The sequence below is a fragment of the Corvus brachyrhynchos genome, unplaced genomic scaffold (genome assembly GCF_000691975.1).
Source record: "Corvus brachyrhynchos isolate BGI_N302 unplaced genomic scaffold, ASM69197v1 scaffold130, whole genome shotgun sequence".
Taxonomy (NCBI): Eukaryota; Metazoa; Chordata; class Aves; order Passeriformes; family Corvidae; genus Corvus; species Corvus brachyrhynchos.
In genome coordinates this window covers 1246596-1261195 of record NW_008236193.1, presented here as the reverse complement: position 1 = coordinate 1261195, position 14600 = coordinate 1246596, and positions in this window count along the sequence as shown.

Genomic DNA, 14600 nt, shown 5'->3' with positions numbered 1-14600 from the left:
AGACCAGGATGGGAGGAAGGTGAAGTTCCACATGTCCCACATCAGGAAAATTGAGGGGTCTTGCTTGGCAAACTGAAACCCGTTTATTCAGCCTCAAAAAAGGTAAAAACAAGGGGAATTGAACAGGCTCCCCAGGGAATGGGCCCGGCCCCGAGGCTGCCAGAGCTGCAGGAGCGTTTGGACAGCGCTCTCAGGGATGCCCAGGCTGGGGTTGTTGGGGTGTCTGTGCAGGGCCAGGGGCTGCACTGGATGATCCCTTCGAGCTCAGGATATTCTGTGGTATTAAATTCTGTTATTAAATTCCACTGACTGATACACTGCACCTTCAAAGTTTTTGAAACTTTCCTTTTTTAAGAAAAAGAGGTGCCTCTCTCTGTTCTAGCACTGAAAATCTAATTCTTATTTCCATGCAACTGGAGAAGTACAGGCAGCGCAAGGCACACACCCTACAACACAGAAATCTGCAGTACAGAAAGCACACAAGCTCAAACCTGTACTCCTTCCTTGGAAATCCTTGTTTTCCTTACAAACACCAAAAATCTCAGCTGCTATGGTAATATAGGTGATCCCTGGGTTATGGCTGCTGTGTATAATACTGGAATAAAGTTGGAGCGCAACTGGGTGAAGGAATTTGGCTGTTACACAAGTGTTATTTTACTGAGAAAAAACTCAAGGAAAGCTACTTTGGTGAACTAAAATCCATGTGAAAGGTATTTATGGAGTCTGAGGTTATTAAGTGAAAGGAAAAGCTGAAGCAGCCCTTGGCTTTGGGGCACCTCCCAGACATGGGCAGAAAACCCACCCAATGGCCACGTGAGGCTTGACTGGGGAATACATTTCCACAATGGTATTCGGGAATTTGAGGATGTGACTGACCATGAACACTCAGCTTAAAAGAATTTTCATTGAACTGAATGACTTGAGTGTATACTTTACTCAAAAGACATTGGCTTGTTTCTACAGCCCATGGACAAATTGCCTCAATCCTACAGATTGGTTCTTTTCTGTGCATCAGTTGTCTTCCAGAGCACAAATTATTTTTACATATCTGAATTTATAAAAATGATGAGTTTTGATCAGGGACTCTCACTTTTATACTATTTTCACACCTTTTTAGGATGTATAAATGGAGTTGGAAGGGAACAGTCTGCAGAGCACTGCTGCCATCCTTCCTTTGGATCACCATGTGCCTCAGTTTGTGTTTTACTAAAACTGAAAAAACCAACAAAATAATTCAATGCTGTAGCATGTGGCAAAATACAATCCAAACAACAGCTGTGAAAACCAGCCCAAAGCTCCCTCTTCATTTAAAATACTACCCACTTCAAAATTAGTCTGTGCAAGTTTTCTAGAATCATTTTGAAAATTCCATTCTACATGAAGTTTTGAAGGTAATTAATTAAATCTGTTAAAACCCCAGGTTTCTCTGTAAAACCAGATTTCTAAAGCAGCTCTGAATAACACATATGACTCAAATAACTTTTTATTTGACAATCACAGCATGTAACCTCCACTAAATGCTCCTCTAAGGAGTGAATGCCTCCCTAGGGATGTTTTCTCCCCCTCCCTTTCCAATTCACTGTACATATTTCTTTCCTCGAGGAATTCCTCATTTTGTCTGATGTGATAACAAAACTTTCTAGAAAATCTGAATGAATTACTTCAGTCCTTGTGCAGGCAGGTGCAGCTCAGTCCATCATCCAGGCGTTACACACACCACAGCCCAGGCTCACGGCAGATCCTGCTCAGAACGCAGTGCTACGAGAGCACAGCCAGACACATCAGAGCCTGTGTTCATGGGACCATCTGCACACTGTTCAACAGTTAACAGTTCAGATCTAGCTCATACATTGTCATTCAGTGTTCAAATGCAGAGAATCTCATCCCACCCCCTGCCATGGGCAGGGACACCTTCCACTGTCCCAGGCTGCTCCCAGCCCCAATGTCCAGCCTGGCCTTGGACACTGCCAGGGATCCAGGGGCAGCCCCAGCTGCTCTGGGCACCCTGGGCCAGGGCCTGCCCACCCTCACAGCCAGGAATTCCTTCTCAATACTCCCTCTGTCCCTGCCCTCTGGCACTGGGAAGCCATTCCCTGTGTCCTGTCCCTCCAGGCCCTTGTTCAAAGTCCCTCTCCGGGTCTCTTGCAGGCTCCCTAAAGTCGCATCTGCACCTTTGCTGGGCCCTCAGGGCTGGTGTTTAGACCCCCCCTCACCGCCCCACAGATCCCATCAGCCCCCAGCCATGCACAGCACAGGGTGCAGAGGTGCCCCATGGACTCATTACCTTGGGCCTCCACCAGCCTGGGCAATTCTGCAGCGTGTTCCACCTCACTGTGCTGGACATTCTCCAGATGCAAACTTCCCAGGATTCAGTGTGGGGAGGAAGCCGCAGCATCCCTGTGTAAGATGCTCCAAAATCCGTGTCAGGAGTAGCCAGACTTGTGCAGGTGCCGAGGTCCTGGCACCCAAGTGTGCAATGTGCACTTACCTTCGTTTTGTAGAAGCTTCGTGTCTCATTTAACTACACAGATGAAGTGTCTGTAGCCAACAGTGAGAGCCAGGCACCTTTCTGAGCAGTACATCCCAGGCTTTAGGAGCAGACGGCTCTTACTGATGGGTTTGGACTGGGTGCTAAGATTTTAATAGCTTGAGTCAGTAGGGTGAATCTCACACTAAATTACATGTCTGATCAAGAGAGCTATTTTTAGAATCCTGAGCCTTCAAACTCTGAAAGGCCAGATTTTAGCTTTCACTCTGAGCCATGGACTTCTGCAAACCACAGCTCAACACAGACAGGAAAGAACAGTAAAGCTGAAACATTACACCTAACCCAAAACTTGCTGCTCCACTTACCTGGCCATTTCACCTCAGAGATCTTCTACTCACTGTCCTTCCTTGAAACACAACAAATGGGTATTTGGCCATTCTCCTCTTTCTTTCCCCTTCAATATTCCTGGAGTCTTCAACCATCTGCAAAGCAGGATTTTAAACCAGATTCTGGTGCTAAAACATTGAGAAGAGCAGCATCATGATCCCAACTTCGGAACACTGTGTTGTCTCTAGACATCTCACTCCATTTCTCTGTCTTGCTGTCTCTACCCCAAGCAGTTACTTACTTTGACAGGCTGCAATCACTAGAGACAGACAAAGCACATGCTCTTTGCACTTACAGCCTGGCAGACATCTGCTGGTGGTGTCACAGCTCAAGCCAGGCTAAATTCCTCACAATTCTCCTCCTAATGCCAACAAAATGCCAACCCTGACCTTTAATTGTTGGTTTTTACTGCTTGTGTATCAAAGGATTCTTCCCCTCAGGACGCTGCATCCACCCAGTTGTTATTCAAAGTTATGAGTTGCTCTTCACGACCACACTTCCCTCTGACCTGAGCACCAATCTGCATTTCCTAGACATGAAGCCTGAAGTAGGAAATAAAACATTCACACATATCCTTCCCAAGCAGCAATTACCCACTCTAATTCACCCCCTCACTTTTCCAACCAGGTGCAAACCAAACACACAGGGAACTGCTCAGGCTCTGGATTCACCTATGGACCTGAATTACTTCACCTGAACCCACAATCATAAAACCTGCCTCTCCCCTCATGATCCAGCAAAGGCAGGAGCTCAGTGAGCAGGAGCCAAGGTAAGTCTCAGCAGTGACACAGCCGAGCAGCAGAGAAGAGAAACAACCTGGTGAGTCCCACTGCTCAGGGTGAACACCACACATCCCCCAGCAGCTCTACTGGGGCATTAATCCCCCAAAACTGGCAGATATAAAACAACCAGAGACACAAGAACCCTGCAAATGGGCAGATATCAACAACCAGGACTCCTCTTCCGTTGTCCATCGTACCCTCAAAGCAACCACAGATGAAAAAAGAGCACCCACCAGGAACATCTGCTGCTGCTGCCAGCGCCAACAGCCACACGATTCCACCTACTCTGAACTGGGCTGGGGACAAGGACCACCACATCCTGGTCCCCAAAGCAAATGGCCCTGTAACAACACCCTGTTTTGTAAGGAAGAACCCAGGGCTGGGTGCCTGTACCGACACAGCTGTGGCAGTGAGTCCTGGGCGGAGAGAAACCCCTCCTGTGGGCACAGCTCACGGGGCTGCCCCAGCTGTACAGCCCTGATGCTCCCAGCAGCCACACACAGCAGGTAAGCTCTGCCTTCCTCACCAAACCACCCTCCAGCTGGATTTCACCTGCAACCATCAGGAACACATTGCTTTAACCCAGGATTACAGAGATAGCTCTGAGGAGGAGATCGATTCAGTGACAACCCCCACAACTCCTTGGCTGGCTCTGGACAGCAAACAGCCATGCCCATCATCACTGCAGTGCCAGCACTGACTTCACCTGAGAGGTGTGTTGAGCTGTCAACAGCAGATTTCTGATGTGCACAGTTCATTCTCATCACTACATCCTTACCCTACCCGACCCTCTCGCTTCCTTCATCTCCCACCCCCATGAGGAAAACCACCAAATTGCTCAGCTGGTTCCCTGTCAGAATAAGCAAGGCAGGATGGTTCAGATCAGCACAAACCCGTGTCGCAGGGCTTGGGCCTCTCCATCTATTCCCTTGTAAGCAGAAAGAGCTCAACAGCAGTGCCACACGCTGCACCTGGGAATGGGACACCCAAAAAGCTTCTCTACTCCAGCTTCTTTGGGAGAAAGAAATCACTATCTGCCCATTCTGAGCCTCCTATGTCACCTGTGTGACCAACCCCTGAACAACAGATGCATCGAGATTTTGAACTTCTCATCAACAGCCTTCCACTGCATTTTCATAAACAAACATGTGACAATATTGACAGCAGATTGCCAAATCCTGTCCTGGAAGGATTTCCCCACTCCCAGCATTGTGCACCCCCCAGCCACAGGATACAGACTGGTGGCACACACAGAAATAAATGGACCCCCCCAGCAAGAAGCTCTTCTGAAGAGCTTCAGTCCCGTGTCACAAGATACTACAAAGCACATGACTGAGCCTACAGGACTCACATGGACTCTCCTACTCCCACAGGCCCCGAACAATTTGCACCCAAAGCTCCCTCTCACAGCTGTGTCATAGCTCCACACACCTGGCTCCTGAATGTGTCTGTGTCTGTGCACTCCTCTGCATCACGCTCGACCTGTGCCCTGGCCAAGAGCATTTACACTCCTTCTGCCTCTCCAAAACCTCCCCTCAAACAGGAGTGCAGGAACAGGGAAGCCAGGGAACAGCTACAGCATCTCTCCACTATTTCCAGCAGAGGATGCCATAGCACATATGTAATACTTCAACATAGGCAGATGCCAAACATATGTCCCAAAGATCTGGGAAATCAGTCATATCCCACCAGCTGAAAACCTCCTGCTTACCCTTCCATGCTGCCTTCCTTCTTTAAAGCAACTGCCACCCTAAATTTCCTGTATCTGTAACTACCAAAGTTTATTTAGTGGTATCCAACACCCTATCAAATGCTTTACAGAAGTCCAGGTAAATGGGATTACTAAATTTTAAAAATCTATTTACTTATTATTCTTAAAGAAAGCCACCAAATTTATTATTCTGTGACAGAATGTATTTGAACATTTTCACTTAGCTCTGTACCTTCAAATTCTGTTATTCAGAATTTGAAGCATATGGCTTTAGAGTAGCTTTTTAGGCCATGGTGGGATGGAGCCTCCTCAGTTCAGAGCCCCTTGGAAGAAGGTGCCACAGCCTTCATTCCCTGCTTCATCACTCTGCAGGGGTAAGTGTCCTGTCTATGGAAACACATGGTGCAGCACAGAGATCAGTTTAACAGGGTTGTACCAGCCCATGCCATACACCCCCAACACACATTTCTCTGTGATGAGCCATTTTCCACACAAGTCACTGCCAGGAGGGACAAGTTAATGTACCTCCTACCAGAACTCTCGTGCTAATGATGCACTTACGTTCAAGATCACATCTCTCCTGGCTTTAGCACAGCCATTCCCTTGCAGGTCCTTGCACTTCCATTGCCCTTCTGTCACCAACATGTCATCTTCTCCCTTCAGCTGAACACGGAGCTGCTTCCTTCCCCACTTCACAGCTTACAGATAGCTCCTCTCCTTCCTGACCTTTGACAAGTACCTTTGGTTGCTCACCAGTCCTCCACTACTCCGTTTACTCTGATTTTAATACCTTGGGTTGGATTTTTGCCAGTGCAGGCTTTTTGGCTTTTGCCAGGAACATGGACTGACGATTGTACCAGCAGTTTTGACTAAGAAGTGACTCCAACTGTCCCTCAGATCCATAGTACACTCTCTAGTCTAGCTGGCTTCCCAGAATAATTAATTCCTCCAGTTTCCTTGAGCATCCAACTGACCCCAAGAACAACCCAGTCCACTTTTTGATGAAAGTGCCATATTACACAGCCCCAGCTCAGCTGCCTGATCCCACCCTTTAACTGCCCCTTTAGCGTGCCTGGAATGTGCATCCCTGTGGGACTACAGGGGAACCAGATCCAAGAACTGATCCAGATTTAAAGGAACTACTGGTAAGACTTATCTTTCTTTTAATTAAAGTAAGTCCTAACAACAGCTTTATCAGCACAAATAAGATGATGGTGGAGGGTTGGTGTAAGATGCTGGAGACTGGAGCAACACCAGCACCTAAAACATAACCAGAGCTCACCTCTGGAGCCTCATTTACATCTACAAAGACATTTGATGATGATTATTATTATCATTATGGGTGGTTTTTTAGGACCTCAATATCTAAAAATCTTCTAATACAAAAACATTTATGAAGCTGTACCGTAACATTATTTTACCATGTAACATTATTTTAATAACCTATTAAGCTTCCATACAGGATGAAAATGCAGCCATTGCAAGGAATTCCTCCTCCGTCTCCAAAAAGGAACAGCAGATGGACAGTGCTTGGCTGACACCTCAGTCAGCAGCACTGCCCCACAGGCCCTACTGCCTCCCAGCTGCAGCACATAAACTACAAAACACCGAAGTATTTCTGAGCAAAACCACTTCATCCCTGTCCACGTTAGGACATCACACCTCTTTTCCTCTTGTTTGTGCAGCAAACTAAGCAAACCTTTTGTTAGGACTAGGTGCTGCTCACCGCCCTCACTGAACAAAGGGCTGACACAGCTCCTATCAACCAATTCCCTACCCCGTGCTGACCCCAACGCTCCCACACGGATCCTTCCTGTCACGTTTCACAAATTATGTCAAGCTGCCTTAATCTCACCAATTCAACAAGTCTGTCCCGTTCTTATTTTATTCCTTCTTGGATACAACCAGCTCTCATTATTCCCTCACCCAAACCCAGAGTGGATAATGACAAAGAAGCTGGACATCGGATTCCACAGAGTGGACACTAGAGATGTTCTTCTGTAACGTCAGGATTCGTCATATGAATGCAGAAAGACCAAAATCAGGGCAAATATTCCATTGCAAACATTCATTCTTCGAGGCCCCCAGCAATCCAACAGGACATGAGGCTCACACGTGCCCAGCTGAGCACAGAGCACCAAGATCAGGAGGGAAGCACAAAGCTTCTCAACCAGTTTCCACTTTACAGCTCTTGCTCTGCCTTTGAGCATCACTGTGTTTAAGTAAGATAAGATGCAAATCAGGGCAGCCAGGATGTTCTCCAGGAACTATTAGTGTTGGAGGCACCACTGCCCTGGAATTAAACACCTCGTGCAAGTCCTCATGAGCTACCTGCGTGACTGAACAAGGCACAGACATCACAGTGAGTCAAACCTCAAACCTGAACTTTGTGCTGTTCAGAAAAGCAGCTCTGAACACACTGGGACAAGGCTTTGCTGTGCTTTATCTAAAAAAGCATGAGCAGCCCCGATGTCCCTCCAGGAATCCAGTGGTGGGGGTAGAGGGGCCCAGCCATGCACCCTGGGCTATCATGCCGTGTGCCGTGGCATGCGCAGTCAGTCACTGCCATCTCTCTAGAACCACAGTCCTTCTTGCAGCTGAATTGTCTTCCTTCCTCCAGTCCTGCAGTAAGAAAGGATTAAAACATTAAGGCCCATGAAATACAGTAAAAACAGAACGGGGAAAATACCGAGTAAAGGTGGCTTAAAACAAAATCACTGATTTCCGAAGTCACTGACTCCCATGGAGTGACAGCACTGCATCTCACAGGGAGAAGGGAACGGGAGGTGTCCCCTGAGCAGCAGTGATATGGTACAGTACAGGACCACTGCTGAAAAATATTAAGACACAATATACAGATATGGCTGTTTTCTAGAGTTAGAAAAATGTGCATGTGAAATACTTTCCGAGACGGACATTAATTTTCTTAAACCCTCCACAGCACACTCCTCAGATCACTGCACAGTTGTGACCAATGCCTTAGAAAGCTTCATATAATCTTAAGGACATACATTCCTGCATGAATTACCTCTGCACTGTGCAGGATGTGGGACAGTGCAGATGTGCCATTCCCCATGTGCTATATATAGCATCTACACAGCAGAGACACAGCAGGAACACGCACAACTGACAGGTCTGTGTATGTAAACAATGCATAAATACAGCCTACATGTGCTTCACTACACACAGGTATTACAGGTGTGTGTGCACACGCACAAACATATATGCACCCTGCCTCCTGAAAGATGTAAGGCAGAAGGAACCACCTGGGACAGAAAGGTAAAGCAGGATACATGCTCACAAAAGTGTTTCATCACGAATTCTGCAAGTCTGGTTAGACCAAGACCAAAGCCCTCCATGCCAGGACTGAGAAGCACACGAGCTACTTACCACAGCTGTTCATGGGGTGCAGGACAGCCCTGGAGTCCTGCCAGTGCCAGTGCCTGCTCCTCCTGTGACAGCAGAGCTGGAGCCCATGGCAGCAAACAGCTCAGCACAGCTGACACTGCCCCAACTCTGCTCCCAAGTCAGACCACTCCTGCTCTGCTCTCCTCTAAGAGCCTTCTCTTTAGGGCAGAATCTGTTCCAACACATTCCAACAGTAGGTTTAACAGGTTTGTTAAAGTAGGTTTAACAGCTCCTCTGATCCCTACTCTGAGAACACAGGAAGCTTCAAACTTACTTGTATTAAACTCAGTTCTTTGTAAGCTTTAGTTTGAGCACATGCTCTTTTATAAGGATGGAGCTCCAGCCCTGCAGGGAGAAGTCAATCCATTCTGGAAAGTTCAACATTTAGAACATTATAAACCACACTTACAATTCAAATAAAGAAAGTCTGCATTTTAACTGTGCCAAATTTGGTTTAAATTAATTTTGTTGCAATTAAGTATTATTTGCCAATGAGATGTTAGTACAAGTTATGTTCTGACGAACTAGATTCGGAGTCCCATTTTGCTCATCACTGCTTCTACACATAAACACTTTAAAAAAAAAGACAAAAAAAGAAAGTGTGTCACAGTGCAAAGAGCAAAACATCATGATTTATTCACCTTCATTAAGCTGCACAGGTAACACACACACACACATAAAACCAGTCCCAAACGTTCCACTTCCCCTTCCTGCTGTCAGTACAGGATGGAAGGAGAGGACACTTTAGGGAAAAGAAAGTCAGTTTCAAAAATCAGGACTCTAAAGATGAGGAGATATTTGGGGAACAGGCAGGGTCCCTCTGACACTGAGCTACTGCTGAGCTGGGGAAGCATGAGGGGAATGACGGGAGGGGGGATGGCAGCCAGGCTTTCCTTAAATAGCTGCTCACTGCCACTGCTGGGACAGAATCCAGAGCACCGTTAGCATGACCTTGCACATTTCTTATGGTCATATTCGTCTTTTTTTTTTTTTAAAGGATAGGAAATACAGAGAAAACGATTCAGACATCCTTCTCTGACGTGTCAGTTTAACACCTTTTTTCTCCCCCCCTCCCTCTTTCACTGTTCTGGAAATGAAGAGGGTGAAATTTGGAAGCAGGATACCAAAACAGCAGAGCAAGGAGGGGGAACAGTCAAAAGCCAGGGAGTCTGTCAGGAATTCTGCAAAACCAGAGTCTCTGCCTGGGGGTTAATGGGTCTACACTAAGTTTTTTGGTTTGCTTTTTTAAAAAGAGCCATTTCTGAGGGGCTCAAACTTCACATGGCCATGTCTGTTATTAAGCTTTTTGGAATTAAACACATTTTTTCCCCTCATGATTTTTCACAGAAGAAAAACATGGAAAATACAACAGTGGTCAAAATTAAACACGAGCAAAGCAAACTACATGGGATGAACTCTGGTGGGAGCAAGAATGGAGAAGGTGTTCCAGCTCCACGCAAAGGGAAACCCAGGAAAGGTCTAAATCCTGATGAAGCATTCCTCAGTGCACCAGATGCTGAACGTTCAACAGTCCACTGATATACTGGTAGGACAGAAAATTCTCACTTCTGCTCTTTACCAATTTAGCACAATGAATAATTCCATATGGTGAACAGTGCTGAACTGAGAAATTCCCATCACAGAAAAAATAACTGCAAATCAAAAACTCCTGAGTTGAAAGAGATCCTGAGCTGAGGCAGCATTGCCACACATTCTATGACATCATACATGAAACACTATTTATATTTCTTGTTCCACATCTTATTTTTCACAGTAAGCCATTAAGAGAAAAATCAGAGGCAACATCTCAAAGATACAACAATTAGCCCAGCTCTGAGAGGGATTATTTCTGTGACTAAAGGACAGGAGGCACCTGCTGAAACGCAGCAGAACAGACTTCAGCTTACCAAAACTAAAAGTTTGTGTTGGTGAAGAAGGGACTAAGACTGGAACACAGTCTGTGCAGAGCCAGCAGGGTTTTATGTGCTCCTTCAACCAAAAGGATGCAGTTTCAGAAGCATTTTCTGAAAAAGCCCCTTACAGAACCACCCCCAGGGTGTTACCTGGGGGTGTCTGTCCTGCCCCAGCCTCACCCGAGGAACCAGGGAGCCTGACCTGCACTGATGGTCCCTTCTCATGGAATTACAGCTGTTAGGTTGGAAAAGCCCTCTAAGGTAGGTAATGAAGTCCAACCATCAACCTGGCACCACCAGCAGCCCGTGACCCCAAGTGCCACACCCACACGTTGTTTGAACACTTCCAGGGACGGTGACTCCACCACTGCCCTGGGCAGCCGCTGCCAGGGCTGGACAACCCTGGCACAACTTGCAGAAAGTCTTCATCCAACCTAAACCTCCATTATGCCAACTTGAGGTTGTTTCCCCAAGAGCTCCCTGAAGAAGTCTCACTACACATTTCTGAGTAACAGCATAGCTGGGCTTTGGGTTTGGTTTAATCAGGAAGAAAAAGGTAAGATAAAGATGATGACTTTTTTCCCTGAAAAATAAAAAGGAAGCTAAGCCCGTTCTTTTAATTCCATCTTTCTAACAAGGCCACAAGTTACAAAATCTTTAGTGGAGGAACCTTGATTGGCCTATTCCTGAACACAGCTCAGATTCTTCTGAAAACATGTCAAATTCCAAACTGCACAATAATAATCCAATTCCTGCAGGGAAAAAAAGACAAAATATGAGCAATTAAGTAAAAGCCTAATTCTATTTTGAAGTACATCACCCTTCACCAGGGCTCAAGTAAAAGCATCCCAAGTATGTTCCAAACAAGTGCTCAACAAAACTAACCATGAACATGTGACAAAAGTACAAAACTCCTTTGCATTATTAACATAGATAATGTCATTTAAGTCTTAACACCAGTGTAAAATATCTATGAGTTGTTTCATTTAATTTTGAAAATCCATATAGAAAACAATGTTCGTAACTCCATCCACAGGATTCTACAAAGCTGCTGCTTCATCAACAAATCTTTGAACTGTTTCAATATGAAAAATTCCATTTTTTCAAACTGCTCAAAAATCATTGCAGAGAATTTCCAAGCACTTGAATTGAAGCACAACCAAAGTATGAACTTGATACATTTCTGCAGTTATTTCTAAAATATGTTAATTTACATAAATCATCTCAAAATAACACAATGGGATTCAACTTCATTTTAGACATTTGGAAAGCAGTGTCATACTTTATTTAAAGTAAACCCATGTAAAAACAAAGTTTAAATGAAAATGGTACCTGAAAAATAAATTATTTGATATAAAACAAATCAATAACTTAAAAACACACTAAATATACAAAATGTGTAACCATATACTGTACAGTATGGAAAGCAATTGATAAAACCTTCTGTCCCACAAACAGATTAATTTATAAACAAAAGATTACATAAGTTAAAGGAAAGGAAATCAATAAAAAGACTAGAAGTACAGTATTATTCAAATTACTCATCAAATAAAGGTTTATCCCAACTTATGTTTCAAACGTCTCAAGTCATTTTCTTCTCAATGACCAAGTGAAAAAGTTCAGCCATACCACTAAAACCTTGCTCAAAAATGTTTAAAAATAAGGAACAACAGTAGAAGAATACTGAGATTCTAAAATGTGAACACAGAAGCAATTTTCCAAGGTTTCAGGTGGCAGTTCTACCATTACTGTTTTCCCATCATTAGCAACAAAAGAGAATTTCAGTGCTGAAAAGTCCACTCAACAGAAAAATATTTCTAAACCTTTGTTGCTGTTTGATCGAGTGTGATCTAGAAGGAATCACCAGGGTTGAACGTCAAACCCACTCACAGGGTGGTGGGTTATGCTTTAGAGATCATAAAGTCTTTGACTGATTTTAAATGATGAAGGAGGAGAAAGCAACACTTTGAATTGGTTTTGTTTGACTACATGAGACTACTACAAAAAGCAACCACGGGAACGATGCCATACCTGATCAACCTAGGAGTGGACACTTAGAAATTAATGCTGATTTTCAATCCACTGGTTGTCATGGAGGTACTGCCTCTTCCGAGCGAGAGGGAGGGAACTGAGACCCTTTTTATGAACTCCACATTTTTTATTTTTTATATTAATAAGGAGAAATCCAATAAGGTATAATAACCAGAGAAAATAACCACTGGCCTCTTGAGCTCTGGATTTATCCGTTCTGCTGTGCTGAGTAGCCAGCCTTGAGAAGTGCAGAGCTATGTTAGAGGAACTTGCTGAAGGCACAAAAAGGCTCTCCTGCTTCCAAATAGAGATTAAAGTACCTCAGGTGACAAATTCAGCTCTTGGAAAATAAAAACAAAACAAAAAAAAAGCCAAAACACAAGTGCAGCTCCACTCAGGAAGCTCAAGGGGTTGGTGTTTCCCTATGCTAAAGGTGAATTTGGTCCCTTCCCTCTAAAGCTATTTGCAGATGCCTAAACATAGAAATGTAACAATAAGGTGCTTTGCTGACAGAGTTATAAAGGACACGTTTCTTCATTATGGAAATAAAAAATATGGTGACCTTCTGGCAGAGGCAGCATCCGGACAAACTGCTCCGTGTTCTTGTGATCGAACCAGGCTACCAGCAGTTCGCAAGAGCCGTGTGTTAAAAACCTCCCACAAACCCCAACCTTCTGCAGGCAGAGCTATCAGAGGAGGTACTTTGAATAAACAGTTTATTTTATCATATGATTTGTATATTGTGTTAGAAAAGTAAATGTGGGGACATCCTCCAAGTTTTTGTTTTAAAGCACATATGTAACGATAAACTATCCAAAAAGAAACTTGCGTTATTGCCATTTAGAATGCACTGGAAAAAAATCTCTCCTGAAATATTTGAAGAATTTCTACTTTATTGACCTTACCCAGAACATTAAAGCAACATAAAATTGTAACAAATGTTGAAGGACCTTAAGGACTATTCATTTTCCAAACTCAGCTTTAAAATAATGGATCACCTTTACAGTTAGTTCATCATTTTGGTTTTGCCTGCTGGACATTCTTTCTATAAATTATACCAGGTTTTTTTAAAAAAAGATTTTTAACTGCTTTGTATAAATAACATTACTACAACGTTCAATCCCCCTACAAAAATAGGTGTCCTCTCCATGCAAACACCCTTTGGTCATCTGGACAAGGCAAGTGACCACACACTGACCAACCAGTGTTCACTGTGGTGACAATTTATCCTGCTCCAGTGACTTGTCTCTGGATTTTCAGTGGTTTTCATGCTCACACGATACAGATGTACAGAAAACATATCCAAGCAAAGGGAAGGAAAAGCTGTGCGGCCACACAGCAGTGTGGTGATGGTGACTTCTCCCCTCACCCTAAGAGCTGGATCCTCAAGCCTTTCCCAGTCCCAGTGCACAGGAGGGCTCAGGAGGCAACAGTAACTGCACTGGCCAGTGGCTGATGGGAGAGTGGAGCAGCTCAAGTAAACCAAACTTTACAATAATGCAGCTTGAAGAACAAAATAAAATAAATCCAACACTTCAGTGCACAGACACCATCTAACAGGGAATCACTGAGAACTGAACACACTGAGCTGCTCTGATTCTGCTCATGCCTGGATTTCTGGTGTTGCCATTCCCTCACCTGAACGATCTGCACGTGCCTTTGCCAGCTCATACAGCAACAACAGAGATTCCTCTTCCATATTTATGTGGGATTTCCCTATCTGCTGATGGTTAACAGGAGGTTTATAGGTGATGAGGCTCGTGGCCAGCGTTTTACACAGGGTGAATTCCATTCATGTGGACATCTGGGAAGCAAATGCCCTTGGCATCTATACACGAGCCCCTGAGACAGCAGCACGGACAACTGTGTTTGCAGCAGGA